This window comes from Lactuca serriola, chromosome 7, assembly GCF_051521515.1.
Source record: "Lactuca serriola cultivar US96UC23 chromosome 7, Lser_US96UC23_V15, whole genome shotgun sequence".
Classification (NCBI taxonomy): domain Eukaryota; kingdom Viridiplantae; phylum Streptophyta; class Magnoliopsida; order Asterales; family Asteraceae; genus Lactuca; species Lactuca serriola.
Window position 1 is genome coordinate 127,642,589 of NC_136414.1, and position 7,533 is coordinate 127,650,121.

The window sequence follows — 7,533 nt, forward strand, 5'->3', positions numbered from 1 at the left end:
CTTATCTCTACGTTGTGTCCTTACCTTGAGTAATCATTCATCTCTCATTAGTTTCAGTAAGAGCTTTGATGTTATCCTTATTATGTATCGATTGAGCCCCGACTGTGTCGATACACCTCGTTATAGAAAGCTATTCATCTCAATCTTCCTTCTGATCAGACCCTCATAATTCATGGTGGCGAGTTTAGCCCAAACCTTCGCTTCGTTCAATGAGTCAAAACTCGAAAGTTCCTACGAAAGAAGTGTCAAGTATTCCTAGTCCATGTGATCAGCGAGAAACAAGGAGTTAAAGACCCCAAGAACATCCCCGAGGACTATAATGTTCCTGATATCTTTCCGAATAGATCACGAGAATTCCTACCGAACGCCAAGTTGAGTTTTGTATCAACTTAATCCCCGGATCTATCCCCATAGCCAATCCTCTGTATCGCTTTGCTCCAGCAGAAATGCAGGAGTTATCCAATCGGCTTAATGAGTTGACCGTCAAAACCGATATTCTGTTTTCTAAATAGACGATTTCTTCGATAACTTCAGGGAGCCAGCTACTCCTCGAAGATATGCCTCAGATCGAGACACCACTAGCTACGAGTTCATGTTTCAAAGACAACATTCAGGCTTAGATATGATCGCTGAGAGTTCGCATTGATACCCTTCGGTCAAACCATTTTGTTTCCGGTCATGTAGTAGACGATGAAGACGTACGCGTAGATCCTCCTAAGATTGAAGCAATAGAAAATTGTTCATCACCAAAGACACCCATAGTAAACTTGATAAGGCATGGAAAACTTAGTCTGTGGTACATTAGACCCTTTGAGATCCCCATTCGGATTGATTCCTTAACCTTCAGCTCCGAAATACCTTCAGTAATTAGTAGCGTTCATCTTGTACCTTGCACCTCTATCCTTAATGAATACCTGCCTGATAAAACCACAGATATCCATTCTAGTGTGACCAAGAATCTTGATATACCCAAACTCTCTGGACGAGCAAACTAAGATCATAGACCAAGTAATCAAGCGTATGAAACCGAGCCACGTCTCGTTAGTGAAGGTTCCAAGCGAGAACCTGAATTCGCATGGGAGCGCGAAGACCCGATACAACAGACACATCCACACCCTTTGTCCATAATTTTGTATCTAAATTCTTGAATTTTGGGACGAAATTCCCTCTAACGGGGGGATAATGTAACAACCCGAAACTTTGCTTCCTCGCCGTAACCGTTCCGTCAAAACTCGTCTTAAGCGAATTGTTCAAACTTCGTCCTGAACTAGGTAAATTAAGTCAAAACCTTTATTTTGACTTGGTAAGTATCCAAACATGTTAGAAACATGAGAAAACGTCCCGAACTAGTAATTTGAAAAATTATAGTTTCGACCATATCGGGTAACGACAACTTAATCGGGTGCGACCCAAAGCATTGGTTAACGTCGGTATCGGGTAAAATTCCACCGTGTATCCAATTCAAACCATATTTAAAGTGGATTAAGACTCATTTGGAGCCTTTTCACTCTCTCTCTCTCTAACCTCTCTCCTCAAATCCATATGGTTATGCCAAAATCAACCATTTCAAGCCTTAAAACACCAAGGTAAGCATCCTAGCTCCTAGTATAACATCCTTAGGCTTCAATTTCATGTTTAAATCATGGGATAAGACTATAAACATGTGTTTACGGCCTTGGATCAGCCTTAGGCCGTGAACACATGTAAATGGGGTTTTTGAGCCTTAAAACCCTTCCAAAACACAACTAGACTTTAGATATGGCTAAATGACTTCATGAAATCGACTTAGAACACCTTAGACAATGATTTTGAGGGATTTGCATGAGTTTACGGCCAAGGCATGTGCTTGGGCTGTAAACTCATATAAATGGGTGGTAAACTCCACTTTTGGGTGTTAAAATGCAACTTACACACCCCTTAGGCTTTGGAATAAATTATGGAACCAACCAAAAATCATTTAGGGGTCTTAAACATATCAAATACCCTCTAATTTAGAGTTTACGGCCAGATCATATACTCCAAGGGCCGTAAAATCCTAGATGTATGCCATTTGAAGCCTTAAACTCACCCTAAGCCATGTAAAAATTAGTTGAATCACTTGTGATTAGTCCTTGGCCTTCAAAATAATTAAGTTGGATGTGGGTGAGAGTTTATGGCCGTAAACTCTAAGTTTACTGCCCTAAACTCTTCTATTAATTCATATAATGATTTTGTCCCTTTCAATTGCTCAAAAACCAAACCTAGCAACACCCATTATTTGATTTATGGCCATTTAGCTCATAGAAACACCCACCATGAGTTTACGGCCGTCAAATCATGGGGATGTGGTGTTTAGGCCGTGAACACTCCCTAGGGTTTACCCTTGAAGAGTAAACTCTATATCCTAGCCATTCATGTCCTGAAACGCCACCCGGGTCACTTCAAACGTTCATTTTTGGAGTGTTTCCGCGTCTTAGAATGTTCAAGTGTATCTAATTAGTTATTTAAATATAATTAGATATATTTTGTGTATTATTTAATATTACATAGGAACCTCGCTCATATTCAAGCCACGGTTCGACGTTTAGCATCCCATTCGACACTTTCCGCGTCCGGTGAGTTCATACCCCTACCTTTTTTCATGTGTTTTTCAAATGGTTTTCAACGTTTTCAGGGGGAATACAAGCAAAAGTACAAGAAATCTTGTACTTAAATGTATTTTCATTTCAAATGTTTTATTTCATGTATGATTTTAATAATGAAAATTGTGATAACTAATGGTTCGAATTGCAGGTTAAACAGTTAGACTAAACATAGATTTCTTTTAAAAGTGTTATAACTATATTCTCTTTGAATAAGAAATCATACTAATCATAACTAAGATTAATACTAAACGAATACGAATATAACTAATAGGATAGAACGAATACGAATATAACTATTAGGTTAGTATGAATACGAATGCAAATACGAATATAATAATAGGATAGAACGAATACGAATATAACTAATAGGATACAATGAATACGAACACGAATCTAACCAATAGCATAATACGAATACGAATGCGAATACGAATATAACTAATAGGCTAGAACAAATACGAACACGAATCTAACCAATAGTATAATAGGACTACGAATGCGAATTAACGCCTTTGATGACACCAAGACTTCGAATATACAGCTAGTGTACCCAGTGAGTGTCACCAGAGTTTCGAATTAAATACGAAAATACGCCTCTGGACCTCTACTGAGTATCGAATATATCCGCCTCAGAATGTCAATAGAGCTTCGATTATACCACTAATGTACTCTTTTGGAACTCAACAGAACTTCAAAAATACTGTAATGTATGCTTTTGCGTGATTCCAAATATTCGAAAATACAACTAAGTTAGTAGATAATAGTCATTCGAATGTAGAATATCTAAGGGTTTAGAATACTTAACTAATACTATACACATGGTAATTACTAGTACTTCGAAATCAATCCTAAGAACCAATTAGTAACGAAGTTAGATACAAATAGGCGACTCATTACATAGGAAAATATGGGATTTTCCTGGGATTACATAACAACCAGTAACGAACTTAGATACAAATAGGCAACTCAACAAATAGGAAAATATGGGATTTTCCTGGGTAGCACATCAACTCATAAACGGATAAAGTAACAAACGAATAACTAAAACTATAAGGAAAATATGGTATTTTCCTGGAATGACATAACCAACCGTTTTTTAAATTGTAACAAAGGAAACTCGATCTTTTCAAAACTAAACCGCTTATGAACTCACCAGCTTTATGCTGATTTTCAAACCGCTTGTATTCTCAGGTCCACTTTAGACAGGTACCCGACGATCTCTTTTGGTGAAGACGGAGTGCGTAGAAGAATCGTCTTTCTTTTGTTTAAACTATACATTATGAAACTTGTACTACTTTACTTTTCAACTGATTAATGAAATCTATGTAATGTAATGTTTTGTGTTTTACTTCGCTTACTATGTACATTGGTTATGATTCACATGAAGTCACCTCCGCCCCGAGACGTTTCCGCCTTCGGTTTCGGGGTGTGACATATATATATATATATATATATATATATATATATATATATATATATATATATATATATATATATATATATATATATGTTTGGACAAAAACCCCCAAAAATATATACTATAGGGACCATTTTTGCAGTTTTCTCTCTCTCTCTCTCTCTGTATATATATATATATATATATATATATATATATATATATATATATATATATATATATAGGTTTAGGTTCTATGGAAAACAAAAAACACTAAAAATCATAAAAAATACTTAATAAATTCAGTGAAATTTTTTTTGGAAAAAAACCAAAAAAAAAAAAACGATTTTTTAATTTTTTTTTGTCAGCGAAATTGTTAAAAAAAACCTGCAATTTTTGATGCGTAAAATAAAAAAAATATATATATATATATATATATATATATATTGTGAACTATAAGTATTTTTTATGCATTTTTATGATTTTTAGGGTTTTTTTGTTTTCCATATATCATTTCCCTATATATATATATATATATATATATATATATATATATATATATATATATATATATAAATGTGATTTGATATTGATAGGATATTGGGGCAGAGTAACAATTATGTACAATGTTTATCCTTAAATGTGGTCAGCTTAACAACTAGATACTAGGTTATCCTAGGGAAATGGCCAACATTACAAATAGGTAAAATCCTCTAGTATATTTTTGGACATTATAATGACTGCATATTATCATTCTTAAAGCTTAGGTAGGGTAAACTTCGGGCACAATTTTATCGTAACTTTTCATGTATAAACTACTGAAATATTACAAATAAATATATTTTTGTAAAACCTTTTAATATAGTTTGATAACATGTAATCCCCCCCCCACCCCCCCCCCCCCCCCACAAAACATTTGAAAATTGGAAAATTGGGGTCGTGAACTCACCTTAGTAGCGTGTTCGCATTGGGAGTTTCAAGCCTTCGTGAAGAGGAAGACGACTTCAGATCGATTCAGAGGGAAGAAAGGGTGTTTGAGCTATGGAGATAGGAGAAGTGAATTCCTCTATTTGTATGTTTGAATTTGGTTTGCGTGCGGAGCAAATATCTATATGTGTCTTGCACAAGCCTCATGGCTCTATCCAAACCTTTCCACATGTCACTTTCCTAGTGGTACACGTCTCACGCATCACAGCGAATCCGGGTGTCAGACGTGCATGTAATGCGTGGCGTGCATGATGCACATATAATTAATATTTTGTAAAAAATCATATCTCTCTTATATGAATCATGTTTCTTATATTCCTTATATATTTGTGTAGTTATCTATGAGTAATACAAATTTCCTTTAAGATGTTTTGGCTAATTCCAACTTCCGTTTTTAGCCAATATTTTATGTTTTTCCAAAAATCATATCTTCTTCGTACTTACACTGTTTTTAGCCTTCTTTGCTTCAAAGCTCTTATCTCAAGGAGTACTATGACTTTCCTTTTAATGACTTTATCCAAAATAAACCAATCTCTTATTACTATTATGACATTGTAAAATTCATGTAAGTGGTTGCTTTTTACAAAAATTATAACTCCTCCAATCGGAGTCTTACAAAATTTATATCCTTGTAGTCAAATCACAATGTACTTCCTAATATGAGATCCTTTATACTAGTTAACTCAACTTTTTGTGTACTTATTTATGTGATTTACATATATTTTAGGTTATTTTCTCTCATATACTAGGGTTCTAAGCTTTGTGTTTGATAATTATCTTATTCTAAGTCTTTTACAATTGTTGACTGGTGACAACTATTGCAGTTGTCACAACTAGATTTTATCATTGGAGCTCTGGTTATGTATAACATGTAAATTAAGGAGAGAAAGTCGAAATCGGAGGTCATTTCGGTGGTGCATGTATTGGTGATGACGAAAAAGACAACATCAATGGTGGACGTCGATAGTTGAGGTGGTGATAATCGTGGTCGTGTAAAGAAAAATGTTTTACTTGTTGTTAAATGTGTACTTAAGGTTAAAGGAATATGACGATGATAGGTTTTTTTCAATGATTAATATATTTTAAAAAATTGCTTTTCAATATAGATAATATGATAGGGGTATTATAGCCTTTTAAATTTAAAAAGTGACCAAAATAACAACAAAGCATGTTTTAAATGATCAAATTTGCACCTATTCAAAGGTTTAGACCATAACTATATAAAATGAGAAACCACATAGACCATTCTTGCAATTTTGTCTTGGAGAATTCACGCCAACTAGTTTTGGAGTTGCACAACTTGTCCAAAATAAATTTTTTGTTAGGCTTTGGCTCCAAATTTCTTTAATTTTTTTAAATGAATATTTTGCCCTTTATATTTTCATTTTCTACTAAGCTATATTACAAAAACTATAAAAGAAAAAGAAAAAATAAAATTGTGTTATCACCCTCACCACTCTCCCCTCTATCTCTCTATACATTACATACACTCATATCGGATGTCTGGTTATGATAAAGGTGGTGAATCGCCAGAACTTATGAATCCCAATGCAACTTCCGTCGGAACATATGAATGCCACATCGCTGCCAATATATATAACCACCACAGTTATAGAGATCCCCTAATATCAAACCATATGAACACTCCGATTAGGGTTTCCAACAACATCCCTCGTCGTCTCCGCCACTAGCAACCTTCGATCTTGGAGAACCTTCTGGAAATAAAAGCAACTCAGACGAATCGATTCCTACTACCAAATAAGATGAATTGAGATACGGAGAGATAGGGTTTTGTCGTTGTCAATCATATGTAAACAATAGTGAGTCTGAAGACGATACCTCCATATGGAAACCCTCTTCACATTGATCTTTGCTACTTCACTGGCATCATTTGACAATCACCACCGGACTGGTCACCTTCACCTCCGTCGGAGATCTAGAACACCATCAAGAGATTTGGAACAACTCTCGAGCAATCAACACCACTGGAGTTATACAAATATACGATTTTGTACATATCTGGGTTGATCTAAGACAACATGGTTCCTTATGTTAGTGGTGGTTTCACCTTAAAAAGGATGATGACAATGCATATACATCACCTGAAAATTGATAATGGTGGTACTAGGGCTTCCAATTAAGATGAGGACGCTAGGGTTACGGAATAACTATGTAATGTCCCAAAAATAAGACATGAAAACTTTTCATTTTTAGATTAATAAAACAACAACCCAAAACATTGTTATAAAACCAAGTGTTCGGTCAAAAAATATGGTTTATACTTTACTTTTTTAGAAAAATGTATTTTTGTGTCTTGGACCGTAAACTGATTGGTGTTTACGGCCGTATACGTGTTTACGGTTGTGTTTACGGCCGTAAACCCATTTACGACCCATGTTCTCCGGCCCATGTTCCCTTTGTGTATATATAGGTGTTAGGGGTGAGGAGTAGGGATTGATGAACAGAATAGAGAGAGACGGGAGCTTAAGTCTGCGTGTGTGTGAATCTCTTGTAAAGGAGTGTCAT